Here is a 23,493-nt window from a genome sequence, read left to right on the forward strand (position 1 = left end):
AAGCTTTCAAGTTATCCGCCTTTGCACTTTTTATTTGGAAGCGCTGCATTGGCTGAGTGGATAGGCCTTCTGCTGTTGACAAGGAGGACATTAGTTCGGGTTCTAATTGCTGTGACCGCAAGAACACTCGGCTTTAGGCGCAATATGAAAAGCTGCATAGTTTCACAATTAATCCGAAAACAAACAACATACGGCTTCCTCTACAACCCTCACTTTGCTCTGGAATGTTGAAGGCTATCACAGTCATCCTCCGCTGTGCGCCCTCCCCCCCCTTTTGGTGGATTAGCTAGCTATGGTGCTGCGCTGCAAAGCAAGAGGTTGAGGGATCAAATCCCGGCCTCGGCGGCAGCATTTAGATCGACGGAGTAATGCAAAAGTACCCATGTCCCTTTCATTGGGGTCATGTTTAAGATCTCCAGGTGGCCGAAATCGCCGGAGTGCCCCCACTACGGCGTGCCTCGTAATCAAATCATGGGTTTGGCACGTAAAACGCCAGAATTTAATTTGTTTCTTTATGCCTTCGATGTTAAAAATATATGCGAGACTAGAAGCGAGATGCGCCTTACTCAATAAACAGCCAAACTTTATCGCCTCCCTGCCGTCAAGGCGAAGTCGTCAAGTCGTCAAGGCGTCAAGGCCTTGACGACTTCATGCGAATCACGGGCGTCGTGAGGGAGAGAGTCACGTGTCACCCGAGAGAGGACGGGTCTACGCAGCTGGACGACCTCAACGACGACTGCTGGCGTAGCGTGAGGCGCTACATCAGTCTCGACGACGTCCGCGACTGACGACCACTTGGGCGCCAGCGGGAACCTAACGAGTTTGCAGTTCCGTACGGTTTGAAAAATGGTGCACCAAGTTTTTTTATAAGCAATAAAAGGTTGTGTATGTGTGCATGTCGCAAATCGGAAACGGTGCCTTTGCTCAAGACAGCCACCCAGATACTAAGGGTATTGCTGGTTCCCCCGCTGAAAATTCATTTCGTTTTGATAACTTGTACAAACGAAATGGTATACCACGTCATATTTAATTGTTTGATGCAGTGAATCACATTGCCCCAGCCCATTCTTGCGCAAATGTGTGATAACTAGTGCATATGATTATGCTTTGTAATTCTGTGTTGCCTTCATAATTTTCACAGCTTTCAGACTGAAAAAAAATATAGAAGTTTTGATTTTTCGTTTAATTCAATAACCGATAACTTTCTATTCTGATAACATACCATTGAGTGGGTGTTTTTATATTTATGGCTATGCTTTTGTTCTTTGTATACTTAAGTTAAATTATACTAACCTTTTGTGAAGCTTCTTTCATTATTTTGACTGTTGTACTAAGTTTTCTTATATGTACTGCTGTCTTCATGCACATTGTTATCTTTTTATTATGTCTTGGCGTAATAAGCTTTCAAATTTTCCTCCTTCGCACTTTTTAATTAGAAGCGCTGCATTGATTGATTGGATAGGCCTTCTGCTGCCGGCAACGAAGTCAGTAGTTCGAGTTCTAACTGATGCGATATTGTGCCTTATGATTCGATATTGTGCCTTAGGCGCATGTTGAAAAACGGCATAGTTTCAAAAATGATCAGAAAGCGACAATATACGGCTTATTCTACAGCCCGCGTTTCGCTCTTGTATGTTGAACGCTATCACACAGCCCTGTGTGCCCACACCCGACGTGGTGGCTTAGCGGACTAAGGTGCTGCGTCGCAAAGCAGGAGTCCGCGGGATCAAATTCCGACCGCGGCGGCAGTATATCGATGGGCGGCGAAATGCAAAAAGCGCCCGTGTCCCGGGCTTTGGGGGCGCATTAAATATTCCCAGGTGGTCGAAATTCCCGGAGTCCCCCCACTACGGCGCGACTCATAATCAAATTGTGGTTTTGGCATGCAAAACCCCAGAATTTATTTTCTTATGCCTGCGATGTTAAAAATATATACGAGACTATCAGCGGGGAGCGGCTTACTCAGTAAACTCCCGAAGCTTTTCTCCTCCCTCTTGTCAAGGCGAATTCTCGCCACGAGAGCACGACGAGGAAGTGTCTTCTTGGTAGAGCGCTTCTATCTGCGTTCTCAGGTTTCTGGCGAAATCTTCGGAATTTCCTTGTGCCTCGGCTCCCGGTCTTGTGGCCATGGCCTTTCAGAGTCCCTCCTGGCCAGAGGGCATCAAGGCCGACCTTCACGAGGAAGAGAGAAAGCATGCTCAGTGACACCGTGGACACTGAGCTGTACTCCGTGTCGAATGAAGACTGGTCGGATAATAGCTTCATCAAAGTCCTCAGAAAGAGGGCCAAAAGGAGGACTGTCAACGCGAATACATCAGCGCAAATGAGCACCGCAACTCTGAAGTCAAGGCCTGAACGCTGGCCTCACGCCATCTTGTTCGTACCCGAGGAACCCTCAGGCAACCTCCGACTGTTAAACAGGCAAGAACTATCTATTTTCTTTAAAGGGGTCGTGCCGATTGAAATGAAGGACATTCGGATAAATACACGAAAAAATGTCATCGCAATCGATGTTTCGAATGGGAGTGCACTCGAGAAATTGAAGCAAATCTCGGAGCTGGGGCGCATCAACGTGCGTTCCTAAATCCTGATGGATGATGCATCCACAGCAGGTGTAATTTACGACATTGATGTCGCCATTCCCAACTCGGACTTTCCTATCCTCGTCAAACCAACATGTGAGGATGGTGACATCACGCGTGTGAGCCGCCTTTTAACGTCCCGCTGCGTCAAGCTGATTTTCAAAGGAGATCGCCTACCATCTCACGTCAAAGTCGGTGTGCTGAACCTCACGCGCGGGACACGTGCCGGGCTACTGTCCTAAAGTGCGGCAACTGTAATGGTTGCCATGCTGCCTCGTCTAGGGACTACCCTCGCATCAAGAAAGAGGTCACTGTTCTCAAGCAAATGGTTAGGAACAATTCGACTCACAGGGAAGCTGCTGAAACGACCCGCCGTCGGCGTCGCCGAACCTCCTCAAGAAAGGCAGAGACACGATAGGAGAGGGGTTCCTCCAGTGTAGCACCGAAATTCTCCAATCAGGCCATAAAGGGGCTGAACAGCACAAGAAAGTCAGCTGAAAACAACCTTTCTTAGGAAGAATGGCCTGCGCTTCCGAGCTAGCAACTTCCCACAGAACCACAGATTGTCAAAGCCGCTCGGGGGCTACTCCTCCGCTGATGACACGTCCGAAGCAGATCGATAAATCATTTCATTGGTGCGTTCCCTCATAGATGCCATGCCATTCGAGTGATTCTGTCGAACCTTGGAACAACGCCTGCTCGAAGTGCACGGAAAGTACTGGGGCCCTAAGAGTAAAACTATTCCAATATGTTTTTATTCCAATCTCCTGACGTCAAATTTGCGTAACCACCGACGCAAGCACCGGGCGGTCGACCACAGGGTTGTCTGAACAGACCAATCAAACGCTCTCCTCGTTCATAGGAGGTCACTTTTTTTTTGCTTGAAAAACGAATAACCTTGCCTACACTGAGTGAATTGTCGTATCGAATCGGCTGACAAGAGGCGAGGAGAACGCTCAAGTGGAGAGGGACTCGATGGGGTAGAGCCAGTGCGCTTAAAATAGATAGCCGGATGAAGAGGGTGGTGCCGGCGTCTGCGATTGGTCCGCTTTCCCTTACTTAGCTTGCGGTGGCTGGTCGAACATTGCGGCGGCATGCTACGGAAGCTTAAGAATAACGCTAAAACAGATCCTCAGCAAAGAAGAGTTGGGAGAATGAGGTCATTAACGTGCTGAAAGTGCTCGAAAACGTTACACGGCCACGCAAGAAGATTACTATACGCAAATAAACCCATGCTCTCCGGCAGGTGCGAGTAGCCAGCGCGTGAGCGATCGGCGGCAGTCATCTTTTATTCCTTTCAGAACGGGGCAGCGTGCGGCTATTCAGAAGAAATGTTAGTTTTGTTCGGCATAATAATGCACCTCTGATGCGTACACGTCACATTGACGCGGTGAGTTTTCGCGGTTTTGTGACGTCGCGTGACAGGCAGGTGAAGCGTGTGCAGCCCGAAAACTTTTTACCAATAGCCGGTGGCTAATGGCGAAAAGGCGTCGAATCAGAAATAACTGTTTTTCTTTTTTCGGTGAAATCGTGCATAATCAGCGTGTAGACATCATATCAGATGGGGAGGTATCGCGGTTTTCGTGACGTCGTGTGACAGACAGGTGGAGTGGGGGTGGTCAAAAAAATTTTTTTACCAATCGCGGAGGGCTCATAGCAGAAATGGAATAGAAACGTTTGGAATAGTTTTGCGGTATAGCGCCCCTGGACGCCTTAAGCCCAGTGCTTGAGTCTCTCGAGTAGAGTCATGGCCAACAATCGCCCAACCTTTTGAAAAGAAGTCAAGGCAGCGTCAATCACCCTAAAGGAACGCAAGCGGACTAAGGTCACGCCTTTCAGACTTTCATCAGTGTATGTATGTATGTATGTATGTATGTATGTATGTATGTATGTATGTATGTATGTATGTATGTATGTATGTATGTATGTATGTATGTATGTATGTATGTATGTATGTATGTATGTATGTATGTATGTATGTATGTATGTATGTATGTATGTATGTATGTATGTATGTATGTATGTATGTATGTATGTATGTATGTATGTATGTATGTATGTATGTATGTATGTATGTATGTATGTATGTATGTATGTATGTATGTATGTATGTATGTATGTATGTATGTATGTATGTATGTATGTATGTATGTATGTATGTATGTATGTATGTATGTATGTATGTATGTATGTATGTATGTATGTATGTACTAATTTGTTCCCAATCATTGTCATATGTCAGCCTAACGTGTCATAACCAACCAGATTATCGGGATACGAAGGTGCTATGTCAGAAACAACTGAGGCATGCAGCCGAGTCATCGTTTTTATTCGTCCAGAACTGACCTATATTTGCCAGCCGATTCCGCCTCATGATGACAATCAACATGTTTGCCTAACAATAAAAAAGGGCAAACTCATGTTTACACTTGTAGGCGTTTATATATCGCCTTCAAGTAATTTTGATCCCAAAAGATTAATGAACATCTTGTCGGGGTGCCCTGCTCCATATGTCATCATCGGAGATTTTAATGCGCACCATATGGCATGGGGAAGCAGAAGGACAAATGCAAGAGGGCAAAGACTTGCAAGCTTCGCCTGCAACCACGGCCTGTCACTCCTGAATGACGGCAGCGCAACGTTTATACGAGGCGTGAATTATGACAGCTGTCTTGACCTATCTATCGTCTCCAGGTCTTTCACAATATGTGTTAAATGGTTTTCGGATATCGAAACACACGGAAGTGATCCCATTTCCGCGTACCTTGTCATCAAAGGGATGTCCAGGTCCTTCCAACGGAGCACCATTCGATTAATTGACTGGACTAATTTTACTTCCACCATGGAAGATGCTTGTCGGGAGGGCTTGTCCTCTGGATTAGAGGAAACAATCAAGTCAGCTATACGAGACGCCACGCGCTTGGTCACGGTTTCGTCGAAGCACACGGAACTGGGTATAGAGTTGGACCGACTTCGTGCGCTCCGTAGTCGTGCGGAGCGGCGTTACCGGCGTACAAAATCCGTCGAAGACCTTAGGACAGCCAGACAACAACAAAAGAAAATCCAACGTCGCATGGATAGATTGGCATCTCGACGTTGGACAATGTTTTGCCAATCGCTAGACCCCCGAAAGCCACTTTCCCACATTTGGAGAACCATACGTGTTCTGCGTTCCCTCCCTGAACAACGCTTCCCATTGAAAGCGCCGGCGCTCTTCCAGAGGCGACTGGATGCTGATGTTGCAGAAGACTTTTGTGCAATGATCGCTGGCCAAGCAACCGGTGCAGGCTTTCCAGCCCCCAGTAACATCCCTGTTTCACGTGACTGCCGCATGGATGATCCTTTCATAATGGAAAAACTAGAAGCGGCTCTTGCTCTATGCAGGCGTTCTTCATCCCCGGGACCAGATGGAATATCCTACCGTGCCTTGAACAACTCGAGTGATGGCGCACGGAGAGAACTGTTACAACTATAGAACGTATCTTGGAAAGACGGCATAATACCCGAAGAATGGAAGACAAGCCGCCTGGTCCCTCTCCTGAAGCAAGGCAAGTACCCAGTTCAACTCACCTCATAACCACCCAATAGCGCTGGCCAGCTGTGTGGGAAAGATAATGGAAAAGACCCTTGCGCGCTTGAAGTGGTACCTGGAACACTACAGCCTGTTACCAAATTGCATGGCTGGTTTTCGCTGAGATCGCTGATTAGTAGACAGTGCTGTTGGTCTCGCTACGTATGTCCAGCATCAAAAGTCACGCAAAAGATTATCTGCAGCTTTATTCTTGGATGTCAAGGGGGCATACGATAACGTATCTCACGAGGCTATCCTCGACGCTCTTGAGATTGTTGGACTAGGTGGTCGAGTTTTCCAATGGATTTCTCATTACCTTTTTATGAGACCTTTCTGTGTGTGTACCGGCGATGGTAAGACCGCACGACACTACACCTACCGAGGTGTTCCTCAAGGCGGTGTACTAAGCCCTACCCTAGTTAACCTCACACTCATTGGTCTCATTGATCATCTGCCAGCAGCGATCAAGATATCAATGTACGCAGACGACATATGTATATGTACTTCAGGTGTGACACTTCCTCAGATACGTTCAAGACTTCAAAAAAGCTGCTGCTCTGACAGCTATATACCTCAGCAACCAAGGTCTTGAAATCTCGTCAGACAAATTTGCACTGATGGCATTCACTCGCAAACCAATGGCACCCTGCGCCATCTCTATAAATGGCCAGATAATTTCTTACGAGAAGACTCACATATTTTTTGGAATAATCATCAATAGAGATCTCTCATGGAGCCCACACGTGACCTACTTGAAACAGCGTCTGACAGCAATCTCCCAGCTTGTCAAGTTTTTGAGCGGAAATACTTAGGTAATGTCAGTGCATGCAATGTTGGAATTGTACAGGGCTCTTCTTCTGGGCTTCTTGAGATAGTTTGCCCGCACTGACCAACACTTGCCAGACAAATATTCGTGCTCTACAGCCTATTCAAGCTCGGGCTCTCGGAGTTTGTCTTGGTTTACCAAAATGCACATGGACAGTAGCGACTATTGCGATCGCCCAAGACCAACCCATACAAACACACATTGCGGTGAAGTTTTGAGAGTGCACATTAGGCACGTTGCTCGTGCCCGTTCCCACCATCTGGCAACACTACCGTCAGAAAGGCCGCAGGCATCATTTTGTACCACAATTTCGGATTATTACACCTGCCTTCCATCAGGCTTCACCCCCGCAACTAAGCCACCGATTCCTCCATGGTGTTTGGCTCGACCTGCAGTGCACCTCACCATTCCAGGAATTATGGAAAAATCTGAGCTGTCATCACCTGCCCTTAAACAACTAACTCTGCTCCTTTCGCACGAGAGGTACGGCGACCACGTACATATTTGTACTGATGGATCGGCAACTCTCCAGTGTACCTCTGGAGCCGTGGTTTTCCCAGCGAAAGCCACCACCATCAGTTTCAAGACAGGTCACCCAACGACACCGATGGCTGCGGAACGTGCAGCTCTTCATGCTGCACTTTGTCTCGTCAGCTAAGAGCAACCTCGAAGATGGTCAATATTCAGTGACTCGAAGGCAGCACTGCAGTCTTTGCAATCAGCCCTGTGGCGTGGACCACACGAACAACTGGTATTCGAGATTAGAGAAGTAATCTATACCTTGACTGAGAAGGGACACCACGGGACATTTCAGTGGCTTCCAAGTCACTGCGGCGTCACAGGAAACGAACACGCCGATAACGCTGCTCGGTCGGCTCTTCAAGGCGACGGAGAGGAGCCGATACCATTATCAAGGACAGATGCCACAAGAAAACTTCGAATGATCAGCCGTGAAATAACGTTTTACTTGTTGAATGCAGGAAGTTTTCAAAACAACCGACTGCACAACCTAGAATTCTATACACCTTTGCATTTCAGCTGGACTCTGCCATCGCGAAGCTACCCTGCTTTGTCGAATATGGCTAGGGGTGGCATTCACCAAGTCTTTTGCTTTCAGGATGGGCCGACGACGCTTCGTGTGATAACTGTGGTAACGAGGAGACTCTTCAACACCTTCTCTGTGACTGTCCTCGCTATAATTTACAGATACGATCGCTCGCAAACGCGATAGGGCGCTTAGACCGAATACCTCTAACAGAGGAACTTATTTTAAAAGGCAGCCATTAGAAGCTATCGCAGCAGAGGGCGACGAGGGCAGTGTTGCAGTTTTTAAGGGCTACAGAATCGGACAAGCGGCTGTAGCATGAACAGATGTTCACAGTGCTGCAAGTGCTACTGTGCTGTGCGTTGACAGCGTGCGGCGGCAGTGACCAAATGTGACTGTGTCTGTGCTCCTTTCTTTCTTTATCTCTACTTTGTTATCACTTTACCTCCCGCTCCCCTCTTTCCCCAGCGTTGCGTAGCAAACCGGATCTTCACCTCTGGTTAAACTCCCTGCATTTCCCCTTTCCTCTGTCTCTCCCCTCTCTCTCGCTACGATACATTTGTTGTAAGTTAAGCGAATTTGGAAGGTGGGCCTCTTCAGGGCCGCCTATTACAAAATAAAAAAACAGCACAGAAAGGGAAAAAGTTGACAAGATAAAAAAAATTGTAAGCGCCTCAGGCACTAACACATGTTACAAGCTTGGAAATAGCATGACCACGCATACTAGAGCTACCAGTTTATTTGTGTAGCATAGCATGGACATCATCGCATTTAGAGAGTCTCGCAAAACTCTCATAAAATGTGTGTGATCTCAGATCTTTCGTATAAAGCTAATAAAGGGAAAGAATAATGCAGAACTGGTCCTAAGAGAGGTAACATGAAGCCTATATCCAGAGGCAGTTTGTGAGATGCTCTCCACTAAAAAGTTACCTGCGAGATCTGACAAGCCTTGCCCGCCCCTGCTTGCCAGAACTTTTTCCATCAGAAAATCTGGAGGTAAGCGTTATGTTTCTAACTAAACAGGAATAGTTTTTCAAAAGGCCTTTCTTTACTAGTTCCTTATTGCATGAAGGGTTACATGTTGGGTATTAAATAAAGGTACTACCCCGTAGCTCTCGTATGAGTTGTAAAGGGGGTCCCTATGGTTTATGCTTCTATATAAACGTAAGAGCGCGTGAATACAAAAAAAGAAAACGTTGGCGACAGTACAAATCTATTGCATTTTCCTTAGATGAGTGATGCAAGCATGAAAGAGCCATGATTAGGTTTGTAAATGATAAACAAGTGTTGTTAATTCCGAAGCTGTGAAAAGAAAAATGAGCCTTAATTAGTATAATTGTTCGGTAAAACTAGCATGAGTATTCAATTTTCAGATAAGTAATTGGTACAGAAGGGAACAAATAATTTCTGTGCATAACTTGGTAATGTTATTGCTATCTTTCAAGGGTAGTATGTTGAGCATACTGTTGAGGCTACTTAACAATAGACCATATTCACACTATCAAATAGGTGATAGAGAAATGTGAGGAATATAACGAACCGTTATATAGAGCTTTCATTGATCACGACGAAGAGTTTGATTCAGTAGAGACCTGAGCAGTCATGGAGGCATTGCGGAATCATGGTGTAGACGAGTCGTGTGTAAAAATACTGAAAGATATTTATAGCGGCTCCACAGCCACCGTAGTCCTCCATAAAGAAAGCAACAAAATCCCAATAAAGAAAGGCGTCAGGCAGGGAGATACGATCTCTCCAATGCAATTCACAGCATGTTTACAGGAGGTATTAATAGAGACCTGGATTGGGAAGAATTGGGGATAAGAGTTAATGGAGAATACCTTAGTAACTTGCGATTCGCTGACGATATTGCCTTGCTTAGTAACTCAGGGGACCAATTGCAATGCATGCTCACTGACCTGGAGAGGCAAAGCAGAAAGGTGGGTCTAAAATTATTCAGCAGAAAACCAAAGTAATGTTTAACAGTCTCGGAAGAGAACAGTGGCTTACGATAGGTAGCAAGGCACTGGAAGTGGTAAGGGAATACACCTACTTAGGAAAGGTAGTGACTGCGGATCCGGATCATGAGACTGAAATAATCAGAAGAATAAGAATGGGCTGGGGTGCGTTTGGCAGGCATTCTCAGATCATGAATGGCAGGTTGCCATTATCTCTCAAGAGAAAATTGTATAACAGCTGTGTCTTAGGAGTACTCACGTACGGGGCAGAAACCTGGAGTCTTACGAGAAGGGTTCCACCTAAATTGAGGACGACGCAACGAGCTATGGAAAGAAGAATGATGGGCGTAACGTTAAGGGATAAGAAAAGAGCAGATTGGGTGAGGGAACAAACGCGAGTCAATGACATCTTAGTTGAAATCAAGAAAAAGAAATGGGCATGGGCAAGACATGTAATGAGGATGGAAGATAACCGATGGTCATTAAGGGTTGCGGAATGGATTCTAAGGGAAGGGAAGCGTAGTAGGGCCTGCTGCAGATAGTTAGGTGGGCGGATGAGATTAAGAAGTTTGCTGGGACAACATGGCCACAATTAGTACATGACCGGGCTAGTTGGAGATGTATGGGAGAGGGCTTTGCCCCGTAGTGGGCGTAACCAGGCTGATGATGATGATGTTGAGCATGGGGTACGCGGATCTAACTGGATAACTGAATAATAATTATAGGTAAATCATAGCTCAAAGCGCAGTACTTTGTGCAACAATGATAGCCGATAAGGTGGTACGGTACGTGAGTCCGTAAAGAGTAGTTGCATACAGTATATATGAATGTATGAAGCTAATATAGAGCGTACCAATTGTCTCCACCTAAAGAAAGTCTTAATTTATAAAGTATTTGGGTTTACTTGTAGACAGTGAGTGCAATTTCTTGGATGTGTTTATGCAATTGTAGTTCCCGTCAAGCTAAGGTCCTAAAGAATTTAGCCTCATTAACCCTTTGCAACGGACAGCTGTTAAAGTTTAAATATCTATAGTTCTTTAATCGGGTGGTTTTTGCGGCGAAAGCTACGCAGTTGCTTGTCGCTATGTTCGCTAGAAGACACCATTGCGACAGTTTTCTCAAAACATTATTACCTCTTCTGTAAAGTTTTGTTTTCGCTTTGACTGTGCAGAAAATATTAATATCCTCTGCGTATAAGATGCAGTCCTCTGAAAGATAGTCGGGTAGAGCGTTGATATATGCCAGAAAAAGGAAAATGCCTAATATAGATCCCTGGTATATTCCGCTGCTAGTAATTGCTAGTGAAGCCGCCATGTTTGTAACCACTACATATTTCTGACAGTTTTCCAAATATGTGCTGGTGAAGCTTAAGCGTGCGGCAGGAATGCCATATTTGGCAAGTTTATTTTAGCTATATATCGTGATCAAGAAGATAAGAAAGCCTTAGTTAGGTCCATGAAAGCGCCCATAGTTAATGATCTTCTTTCAATGGTCGCGTTTGTTTTTTCCACGATGTTAATTAGCGCAGTGTCTGTCAACTCTCCTCTTATATATCCGTAGTGCTATATTACGTACATCTTGTGTACTACGAAGAACTTTTCTAAATTAGCCAGCAGTACTTTCTCAAAAACTTTGGAGAAAGGAAAACATGGATATTGCGGGTAATTCTACATATCCATCATATCTGCTTTTTTAAACACTGGTACAACTTTAGAAATTTGAAGTTGCTCCAGAAACCTGCCTGAGAGGAACGTTTCGTTAATAATATGAGGCAAGGGGCCACATACCCAAATCGAGTAATGTTTTAGCAAGGACACAGTAACGGAGTCTATACTAGTTGATGAATACTTTTTTAAGAGGATTACCTTATTAACCTTCTGTGGATCAGTAGGTTGAAGCAAGGAAGAAATAGGACTGTTAATAATGTAGCGCTTGATTGCAAATTATATGGATTGCTTGCAGTCAGAGCAGAAGTCATTGTTGCAAAGTAACTGCTGAAGCTTTCAGCATTTACAGAAGGGTCACTAGCTATCGTGCCATTTACAGAGATAGCACCTAAGCTGTTTCCACTGCACGTGTTTAGCGCACTATTTTTAACTTTCCAAGTTGCTTTGCATTTACCATGCGCTTGCAGAACTTTTGTGTCAAGAGAACTTCGTTTTGAAATTCCAATTAGGTTTTCGAGTTTTTAACGCGATAGCGTTAAGGAGCTCGTGTCGCAGAAAAGCTGGTGTCGTCGGCGTCGGCGTCCGCGGCGTTGGCCGTGAGCAATAAATCACTGCAGGCACTTCATAAATAAAAAGCAACTTTTTTGTTATAAGTCCTGCACTTCTTTTCTAAACTAACGTGGTGTGCTTCTCTCTTTAGTTTCCCAAACATGTTTCCTAAACATTCCCTCAGATTTTTTTCGTTAGCGAATTCAGGAGCAACCGTTGAAATGGCAAATTTGGAGGCAGACCTGCTTTTGATGCACCCTCGTTTTTTTCATTTCCACGTAATTCGAGATAATCATAATCCAATTTCAATCCTCAGCCGAGGCAATATTGCAGTCGAGTGTGGCGGGAGCTCCGTAAGGCGCATATCGTATCATATATCAGATCAAAAGGAGCCACCCCGTGACAAAAAAGCACAGCGTGGGTTGAAACTGAATGTCTCGGCCAGCCGCAGCAGGTCCTTATACGGTACACTTTGGTGCGCAAGTGTATGCGGTTGAGGAATAGGGGAGGGAGGGCGTCTGAATTCGAACGAGATAATACATGAACCGAACTTTAGCCGGAACTGAGCGAGAATTCGAATTGATATTTTTTGAACGTGCCTGAACCCGAGCCTAACTTGAACCCAAAAAAACCTTAGCGGAACCCATCTCACGATGACTGTCGGCGTTAATGAGTTCACTATTGAATCGATATATCGACACAACGTATCGCCAACGTCGAAACGAGTTACGTATGAGGCGTGTACTGCAGCGGGACTCCTCTTTCGCGCTTGCGTCAGAACACTCGGCGCCATCTAGCGCAGCCGCAATGAAGCCTGCGGGCGGCCTCAGAGATCACGGACCAATCCGACTCCCCTCTCGCACTTCTTTCTCGATGCAAGGCGCCATTTAGGGGCGCACTCGAGAAGCCCCCGCGTGGCTTCCGAGACGAGGGGCGTGGCGAACCGGTGCATACGAGCGCTGATAATTGTTTCCTCGATTGGCTCACACTCAGCGGCACATACTCAGTGCATTCGTGGTGCAGCTCGATAAAGCTTTAGGTGAAGGGCGTTCATTTAACTGTAGAATATATACCGAGTGAATTCGTGGTGCAGCCTGCTCGTCTGTCGTGTTGCTGTCCTTGAGGTACCCCGTAACAAGGGTTCGATTCCGCTCAGCATAGGAGAAATTTCATGGTTCTTTTTCGTCATCGTGGAGTGGCACATCATGCCCAGCGGGACACACCTAATTACCCAAGTTAACGCCAAGGACGTCCATAGAGAAGCTGGGCACACCTACTGGCACATATCCAGTGCCAGTGACCCATTGACGTCGAATAGGTTTATCGAAGGCCAGAACGGACAGAGTGACACATAGCCAATGCTGGCGACCCATGTTGGCGTGAGAAAGGCTCGTTGAAGAGTGGCACGCATGTGCACATTTCCCGACACCCGGTGACCCAAATCGTTCCGATGGTTAGTTTCGAACCTTCTTCCCTCCGAGCAGCAGCCAGATGCGCTAACCAGTCGAACACGGACTGCCCAGTGACCCAGGTATGCAGGAAAACGGTTAGTACGCGTGCAAACATAGATACTTGGCCCCCGGAACGTACATGAAATACCCGAAGAATGCGAAAACATTAGTAAATAAATAAAAACGTTCAATGGTCGGCTTGGAATCTTGGCTCCCCAGCAGACAGGATTGATGCTGTTATCATTACACCATGGACGCATGCCCTGAAAAGGCGCAATAAGCTCGTGCAAGCCAGCACTTGAGATGCTTGGCGCGGCAGGCGCGTCGCGTGGCAACAATTTAATTATGAGTGAGCGCGCGCATTTTCTAAAGGTCAACTAAGAAAACAATTAGGGAGCACTTGCGTCCCAGAAATTACGCCTTGATATGCTAAGTTTTATTTCGGTTACGATCTTAATAGGAACACTCGCAAAACCGTCTGCTTCTTGTCTAATCTCCCTTCGTGGTTATGAGCCAATCTTTGACAACAAGAAATTCGCTGCGCGTGACTCATCCTACTGTATGTTGTTGTTGTTGTTGATGAGGAATATATAAAGCATCTTTTGTCACAATGCGCAAGCCATCGCTTACAAAGACTACAAAGCTCGGTTCTGTCAAAATGTTTTTTTTATCTGTGCAAGAAAAATTTGAAAAATTACACCTTGATATGCTAAGTATTATTTCCCTTACGAGTTTAATAAGAACCCTGGCTAAACCGCCTGCTTGTTGGCTAATCTCTCGTAGTTGGTATGAGCCAATCTTTGAGAACAAATAGAAATTCGCTGCGTGTCAGTCGTAGAGTTTGTCACCATATTACTTAGAGGTAAATCTGGCGCTGCTGTGCTGCAGTATGCATGGGAACGCCGGTATATTGTGACTTCGGATTGGAATCGGTCTCGGAGAGCGAGGACACTTTGAAGACGTGCCTGGCAAGCACCGTTCTGTCTGTCAGAATGATTTATTTTCTACTAAAACAGCACGTATGTAAAAAGCTGATTTAACTTTATTGCTGAAAAACATGTTTTCTTTAACTGTGAGAACTTGCTATTGCATGTACAATTATATGATACGTAAAAAGGATCAGCGGGACGCTAAAGCTGGGGGAGATATGACAAGATTCGCGCTCGCTTTGAAATAGTTTGTCGTCTCTTCTTGCTGTTCTTCGCTTGCTCATGCATTTTAGGTGAGCACAGATATAATATGCGTGATTGAAAACATTTTATGAAGATTTTACTTTAAGAACGCGTCATTTGTGTAGCCATATCCCTGTTTTAGAAGCCTCTTAGAAAATCAGCCAACACAAGCCACATATACCGTCATTCTCATGACGGCACAGTGCCCCTAAGGAAACTTCCATAGACGGTACTGTGGTATATTACGGTACCATATAGGGTACTACGGTACATTCGTCTCCGAAAGCTGTGGGCAGTGGCAACGCCACTGCCCACAGCCCTATATTATATTACGTGGGAGTGCACGCTACACAACATAGAACACGCCGACACGAACACCACGAGCGATCATTGGGAGGCACTGCTGTTTAGCTCTGTCTGTCTAACTGTCGGCTCTGGACGACGAGCTCAAGCTGATCCAGAGAGCTGAGAAGATGGCAAGAGCCAGCGGAGCCCTGGACTAGGGGCTCTGAGCATTGGCGATTATTCTGATTCTTCATTTAATAAAGTTTATCTCTCTCTCTCGAGAGATATATACTCGAGCGTCGGGAATATATAAGCAAGCAGCCACAAGGATGTGTGCTCGGCAGTCCAAGAATTTTTTTATGAACTCTAAAAATGTTAAAAAATGAATTTCTTTTCTTTCTTTGTGTAATTTTGGTGCGAAAGCATAAAATGGCCCATGGAGCGAAAAAAGTCGACGTCAATAGCAGCGAAACGGCACCTAAAGTACCATAGGTTGCGACGCCACGTCAAGAGCGCGCTTGAATGGAAAAGAGCGGGCGAATCGGAACACCTGCTGAGCACGAGCGCGCCAGCTGTTGCGTGAGGGTTAGACGTCAGCAGAGCGCCTCGACGGAGCAGATCCGCGTCGACGCGATGCCGCCGTGCGAGACGGGTTGTCGCCAGCCAGGCAGTTGCGTTATGCCACCGTCTCGCTCTCGCAAGCCGGCACGTGGTCCGGGTCTCTTTCTCTCTCTCTCCCACTCATTGGGCTTAGCCGTTGCGCACGCCTGCCGGCCTTGGTGGCCGCTGCTGCTTCCTCGGTCTCTCGTCGCCACCGGGCGTCGGTGCCATGCGGCGTCCTGGAGTTACCAGCAATATCGCCCAAATGATTCCAGTCTACAGCCAACATGCTAACGTAGAAATTGCGCGCACGCACACACACACACACACACACACACACACACACACACACACACACACACACACACACACACACACACACACACACACACACACACACACACACACCGCACAAACACACACACAAACACACCCCGCACACACACACACACACACACACACACACACACACACACACACACACACACGCACACAATCACTGCCCCTTCCAGTCCGTGAAGATGGTCGAACAGTGAGGCTATGCTAATTACTCCAACTGTTACACCATGCAAGTCAAACTTCGTAAGCAATCGATATTGTAAGTCTTTTGTTTCACCATTCTCACCTAATTTTCGATTTTGAGTGCTTCGCGTGATGAGCGTACGAGAGGCGCCAAGGAGCTACCTGTGGTTTAAGCTGCGGAAGAAGACGACGATGTTCGAGCCATTGCTGATGATGATAGTTTTAGCAAACTCCGACAAGGACGGCGCAAAGTCCCCATAAGCACCTTCGCTGTAAAAAAACACCCTCACAAATTGAATCGCAAAACTCGATAACATGTTCCCCAGCAAAGCTCGAAAACATTACTCGCCGCGCACAACTCGAAGGACGGCTAAGCCGCACTCAATTGGGCAATAATGTCTTCGCATTCAAAACTCATAAGAAACGCTTAGGTGCCCTCGTAGTTTTTCAATGAATGATTATCCATTCTTCCTGCTATTATTAATTTTATTTTAACAGATAATTGCACCTTCTGCAGCACTATGTGCATTGAAGTATTGAAATGTTATTTTTAAGTTAAATTGGAATAATCCACCTGTTTCTCGGCCCATAGTGGGTAGGAGCCACAAGCTCGATAGGCAACAACAAGCGAACAAGCACGCAGGTCTACTGGGTGAGTTCCTGAAAATTATTTTCTTGGCCCCTGCTAACACCCGATTCTGAGCCTATCCCCCCATGTTTGGTGGGTCCACTTCACTGAGGACCAAGCGAGCAACCAAGCTTATGTGTGGACATAATATAATCACACTGCAGCGAAAACACCCTATAGCTTTTGACGGCGATGTTCTATGATGTTCTTGGTAGCTCACTTATAGGGACACGATCAGTTACATGTCATTAGATATCAAGGGATCAGAAGATGATGTGCCAGGGTTTTTGGACGATAGCTTGCCTGGCGCTGCGCTAAGACCGCGTGCTTGGAACAGTGCCAGAAACGCTGCACCCAATAGGCACTGACACGTTGGCAGTTAGCGTCGCGAGATCAAACGAAAATGTTTACTTCCCGAAATTGATTGACCGAGAATACACCCCCGATGTCGCGTATTTTAACTTTCACTTTAATATAACCAGTGAATCTTTTGTGGCATAGCAGCCAGGTTGCAGTATCTTAGGGATAAGGTGTGTAGCCTCCCTGTACGTCTAACATAGGCCACTTCGCTATCAGCTTTCCCGGTTAGGCTTCTTGCAGTCCGTTAATTCCCTCCGACTCACATTTGTTAGGGGGTGTATAGGTTGCCGTGCACAGATGCGGGTTATCGCGCACGGAGTTGAAGCGGTCACCTGTTGGGAGAACACGACACGCTGCTCGACGGTTCGTGTGGACGACAATGTTGGGGATGTGTTGAGCTGCGTTGCAGCTCAACTGCAGCTCAACACATCCTCACTCACCGTCCACTCACATCCTCACTCACATCCTCCTCACTCACACTGTGCTCACTTATACTGCCGTTATTCATTAACAGCAAACATCTCAGCAGCGCAATTTCAGACTTGCGCGTGTCAGACTTTGTGTTAAAAGTGTTAGATTAAAGAGTACGAAGGACGCTTAACAATTTACATCCCCAAATTACCGCGTTGTCGTTGCCCATAGTGTTAATTAAATGTGCAGACGAAATTTGCAGGCAAACCGGAACCGGCCCGTTGGCCCAAGCGCCTTCCTCATTCGCTCGCTTCGCGGCTTCAGACAAACACCGGCGATTCCGCCGGGTGGCCAGTGACGCTTGCGTTAAAAATCACGGTGCCGTGCGCGCACAGATCGTGGACACTCGCTGTCAGAACGCTGGTGCGATGAAGAGCGGCTGTAGCGAGCGAACGCTTCGTGCTGCTTCTGTAGCTTCAACGCGTTATCCGAAACTTGAGATTATACGCGAACGCTATAGGCACGCGAGGACGTTGCGCGCTCGAAGCCAGAAGCCATTTCGACTCGGTTGATCAATTGCACCCACCGCATATTACCTTCCAGATGCGCAGCCGCGGCCAGTCTTGAGGAGAGTTAGAAGACGCGTCATACGCGTGTCAAGCTTGGGGATAGGTTTTTACAGTGGTGTCTGAATATTGGAAACATCGAATAGGAATCGTACAGTCTTCGCTGTTTGTTTACCTTGCCATTCTTGAACGCACTATTTGACTTTTATAATATTTATTTCTGTACGATTATGAGACAGAAAAAACTCCTGCACGCCAAGCAGATTGTCCGCTCCAGTAGGACAATCTTATTTTCAGGTACGCCGTAGTCGGGAACTCCGATTTATTTGGACCACCCAGGATCTTGTAACATGCATCTATATCTAAGTACACGAGCGTTCTTGAATTTAGCCTCCGTCGAAGCGCGGCCGCTGAGGTCGGGTTGGAACCTGCCGGTTCCAGCAACGTCATTGCCACTAAGATACTGCGTCGGGTACCGAAGATTTGATTTGTTGGGCGACCGCATGCGCAGTGTATATAGTCTTGACGCCGTGAACCTTTACGGCGGATTTGCATCTGTACGCCCTGCGTCAATTCCCTACAGGGCAAATTCGCGCAATGTTTATTTTTCAATAACATCGGAAGCGTTCCGCACCATAACTCAGCTGCTGCCACATGTAGTGGTACAGCCTTTCCATGCACGTTTCCGTCGACCACCGCGCATGCTTTCTGACGTCGCATTGCCCCTCTCCCACGTCGGGTCGGTGAGCTGCCACGAGCGAAGAGTGTCAAAGTTGTCCACTCGTTTCGTTCTCTGAATGGGCAGAACATTCTGGTTCTACCCATTCTCTGCTTCCTCTCTCTGCTCCCTCTCCGGACTGTGGCGCGTGTACACAGAGGCAAACACTGCAGTCTCCGCAATGCTTTTCCGGGCAGAAGGCATTGTGATGACTCCCATGATGCTCGAGAGGGCATTGTGACAATACTTGCCCTAGACGGAGCATGCTTTCTGACATCGCCTATTGTTCTCTCCTGCACTCCTACCGCGTGCTCTCAACCACCTTCTGATGCGGCGTCCAAGACAGCGACAGCAGCAGCGGAAAAGTCGATGGAAGAGGCAAAGGAAGCTTCGATTTAAAAGCTGTAGCGATCGAAATGCTGTGCAACGAAGAAGAGTGCGAAGTTGGGCTAGATGTTTGAGCAACGGTTTAAAAACAAGAGCTCAGTAGCAATACCAATGAAGGATGAAACACCACATGTGCTTTGTAGAGTGTTTGGTCCTTCACTGACCCTGTCACTGCACTGTTGTTCTCGGGTTGTTGCTCTAACGTTTCCCTCCACCGGAGCTCCTTCAACTACCTCGCCGGTTGCTTCACGACGAATTGCATGCTGTTGTCTAGGTACCCAGTGGCAGTATAGTGCTCAGTCAAAGCAGTCGTTAATACATTGCGGATGTTTGAAGCCTCAGTCTCCAGACGAATGCACGGAAGTCTGAAAAAAAAGGACTCGTGAGTATTTCTGCCATCACCTGCTACGTAGAAGTTGGATACCTTTCTATGATGCTAGCCAGAATAAGGTGTATAGGTACGACCACACTAGAGGAAAACCACTCGAAAAGCACTACAACGCGTCCGTGACAGTCGACGTTGGCCTCACTGGCCACAGCTCTCAATGCATGAGCAGTCCATGGCTGTTCATTTTCACGCTTTTTAACTGGAGCGGGTGATGATTGCGAACACAAAGAAGGAACATCTGTGTACATTAGCAATAAAGCTCAGTACTTCCACGAGCGGCGACGTGTACCTCGACTTTATTAAGAAAGAGTTTGGGTCAAGCCCCGTTCTTTAACGCCATGATGTGATGCAGTAACCCCACACGGTAAGGTAAACTGTTCATGTTTTAGAGGCAAACAAGGATGCGCTTAATAAGACACTGAGTTAAGGTAATAGGCTTATGTTTGAGGGGCAAACATGGCTAGATGCAATAATACCAGAAAGTAAGGTTGATTGCTTTTGTTTTAGAGACAAACAGGGCTCAAACGGGCCAAAACAGGAAAACACAACTCAGCGCGCTGTCCTATGTTTTCTTGTACTGTCTCGTTTTTATCATTGTTTGCCGCCGACACATGATAAGGTGGAGACGGATGGTATGCTGCGAAACCGCAGGAGGTGTAGCAGCAGCGAATTGATTTTCGAATGACTTCTCGTGGCTAAGTGACGCCGTGGTTTCTCCACCAGAAACAGCATCTCTGGCTCCTTTGAGCTTGCACCAGCCAACAGGAATTAAGGAGGCTACACTTTCGCATGATCTGTGCGTTTTAACCTAATGACACTTTTGACGAAGTAGCCGCCATATTTACACTTGTAGCCTATTGTCACCGTTTTCGTGGACTGTACTACTCATGATCTTTGTGATCGTCAGCGGCTGCTCCAGCGGGTGGCGGTGGCTGTGATGGTGACGTACTTATCTAAATGCTCATCTTCAAACATGTTCGAGAATCAGAAACTTCGAATAGGAATGGAGTAGTTGCTGCAGTTCAATTGTTATCCGATTCGAAAATTCGCAGCTAGAGGTGGTCGAATATCCATTTCTTTCGAATACGTAAGGAAGGAAAACGCTCATTGGAGTCTTTCAGGACAAAGAAGGATGGCTTGGAAGTTCGTTCTGAATGACTGTGTTGCTCTTAAGTCGCGGTTGGTGGAAATGTCGCCGGTTTCTGAGCGAAGGCTCAGGGTGCATAACTCCTGCTCAACAATTTCCTGTCTCTCCTAAAGGATGGCTAGCTTTTACGTGGCCTATGTGTACGAATTTATTTTGGCCTAATACTTGGCAAGTATCACCAGGTCTCCAATGCTCCGAGTTAAACAATGTGAGGTGTCGTAGTGTCAGGCGTTTTTCTTTCAGGGAACTGAACATTGTACGTGCTCCTGGTTACATTTTGTTCTTTTGTTTCGTTACCAGTATTTACCCTACACACGACCTCGTTTTTCTCAAGGCACCACCTTAATTAGCAACATCTTTTTTTCCCACGTCGGGGAATTGTGTTTAAGAGCGGCTGAAGAAGGGCACGCACGCAAAAGAACACATCGTCCATACCTGGCTTGGGGTAGAAAAAGCGACGACTTCCAGGGGGAGCGAAAGGAAGTACGGCGAGTGTGCGACTACCGCATGGGCTCCAACGCGCACCCTTGAAATTTAGGCCCCTCTCCCTCCCCCCGGAATTTTAATTCTTGGAAATGCCCCTGTTCCTTACCGTCATTGGTGGCCGTATAATTGCTCCTCAGTTCCTCAGTTGTCCGGGTGCCTAACTGTGAACGGTTTTACATGCACTTACTAATGTATATAAGCCCCATTTGTTTTTTAGAAAACGCGAACTTAGTATTTCATGTTGCTTCGGAAGCGAGGAAACATTCGTTATTCGAAAGCACTTCTGATGGCAATTTTTCTCGGACATTCGTACTCGATTTGATTCACAAACTTCAGTATTCACACACATTTGCCGTCAAAGCAGCAAAGACTAGCTAGACGTTTATCACCACGTGGGCTGAGGACGAGGTTGGTTTGCAAATGAGTAGCCGTGACGTGTGTTGTATGTTTTTATTGCTTTTTGAACTTTTCATAAGCTATCCTGCTTACGTAAGCGCAAATTTCTAGAGCCTATGTTTATCGAACAAGAAGACATTTTCACGTAATTTGCCAGGTGACATGGTTACCGGCTTTGTTAACGGTCGGGCATCTCATGCGGAATGAGCATGGACCCTAAAACGTAAAACTATTCCAATCACTTTTTATTCCAATCTCCTCACGTCAAGTTTACGTAAGCACTGACGCAAACATCGGGCGGTAACCCGCAGCGTTGTTTGTCAAGCCCAGTCAAACACGTACCTCATTTATAGGAGGTCGATTTTTTTGCTTTCAAAGCGAACCGCATGATCTACATTGAGCAGTATTTTTTATCTAGTTGGCTGACAAGAGGCGAGAAGCAAGCTCAAGTGGAGAGGGATTCGATGGGGCCGACTAAGCACAGTGAAACTAGATGACCGCTGAAAATGGTGGTGCCGCCGTCTGCGATCGGTTCGCTTTCCTTACTTAGGTTGCGGTGGCAGGTCGAAAATCGCTGCGGCGTGCGACGGACGGTTACAAATGCTGTTAAAATCGATCCTCAGCAAAGAAGAATTGGCAGAGCGATGCCGTATACGTACTGAAAGGACTCGATAATGGTATACTGCCAAGCAGAATCTTTTTTTATTATACGTAAATAAATCCACGCTGCCCAGTAGCTGCGAGTTGCCAGTGCCAGAGTGGTCGGCGGGCAGCCATCATCTATTCCTTTGAGAATGGGGCAGTGCCCGGCTATTCAGAAAAAAGAAATCAATATTGTTCGCCATATTATTGCGTCATAAACCTGTACGCGTCACTTGGACACGGTGAGTTTTCGCGGTTTTATGGCGTCGCGTGACGTACAGATGAACTGGCCGCAGCCCGAAAACGTTTGACCTACAGCGGAGGGCTAATAGCGAAGAACGCGGCGAATTAGAAATTTTCGTTTTGTTTGGTTTAATCATACATAATCAGACTGCACATATAATATCAGATGAGGCATTGTCGTGGTGTAGGTGTCGGCGATTGACAGGTAAGCGAAGTGGGGGGTAGCGCGAAAAGTTTTCACCAGTCATGGAGGGCCGATTGCAGAATTGGAATTGATTTACATAAATGACCTTCCCACTAACATATCAACGAAGCTGCGGCTTTTCGCAGACGACTGCGTTCTCTATAACCCCCTTCATACATCTAGCGGCACAATCGCCCTACAAAACGACCTTGATACTATCGCTTCTTGGTGCGAAAAATGGCACATGCCTCTTAACCTCACTAAATGCAAGGTAATATCTTTCACGCGCAAACACACCACCGTACACCACACTTATCGCATTAACTCTGTTCCTATTGATCACACGTGTACTTACAAATATCTAGGAGTTCATATGACGCCATCACTTTCATGGGTGAAACATATCCAAACAATTCGCTGCGAAGCTTCACGCACACTAGGGTATTTACGACGTAACCTAAAATCTGCATTGTCTGAAATAAAAAAACTAGCATATTTAACGTATGTGCGACCCAAACTTGAGTACGCATCATCCATCTGGCATCCCTCACAAGCTTATCTCGCCGATGACTTAGAAGCCATACAAAACCGCGCTGCTCGCTTCATTACGTCACAATATTCTAGACATATCAACGTAACCACCTTAAAACAAACTTTGTCTCTCCCATTGCTTGCTTCACGGCGCGTAACTTCTCGTCTTTGCCTTCTTCAC

At 46.5% G+C, this 23,493-nt stretch overlaps 1 protein-coding gene across 1 annotated transcript in view; it reads left to right on the forward strand.

The window, feature by feature from the left end:
- Window positions 1-23,493, forward strand: part of LOC135915170 (uncharacterized) — a 70,136-nt gene that overhangs the window by 41,996 nt on the left and 4,647 nt on the right. The gene's annotated exons all lie outside the window — the stretch shown is intronic.

The sequence above is a fragment of the Dermacentor albipictus genome, chromosome 8 (genome assembly GCF_038994185.2).
Source record: "Dermacentor albipictus isolate Rhodes 1998 colony chromosome 8, USDA_Dalb.pri_finalv2, whole genome shotgun sequence".
Taxonomy (NCBI): Eukaryota; Metazoa; Arthropoda; class Arachnida; order Ixodida; family Ixodidae; genus Dermacentor; species Dermacentor albipictus.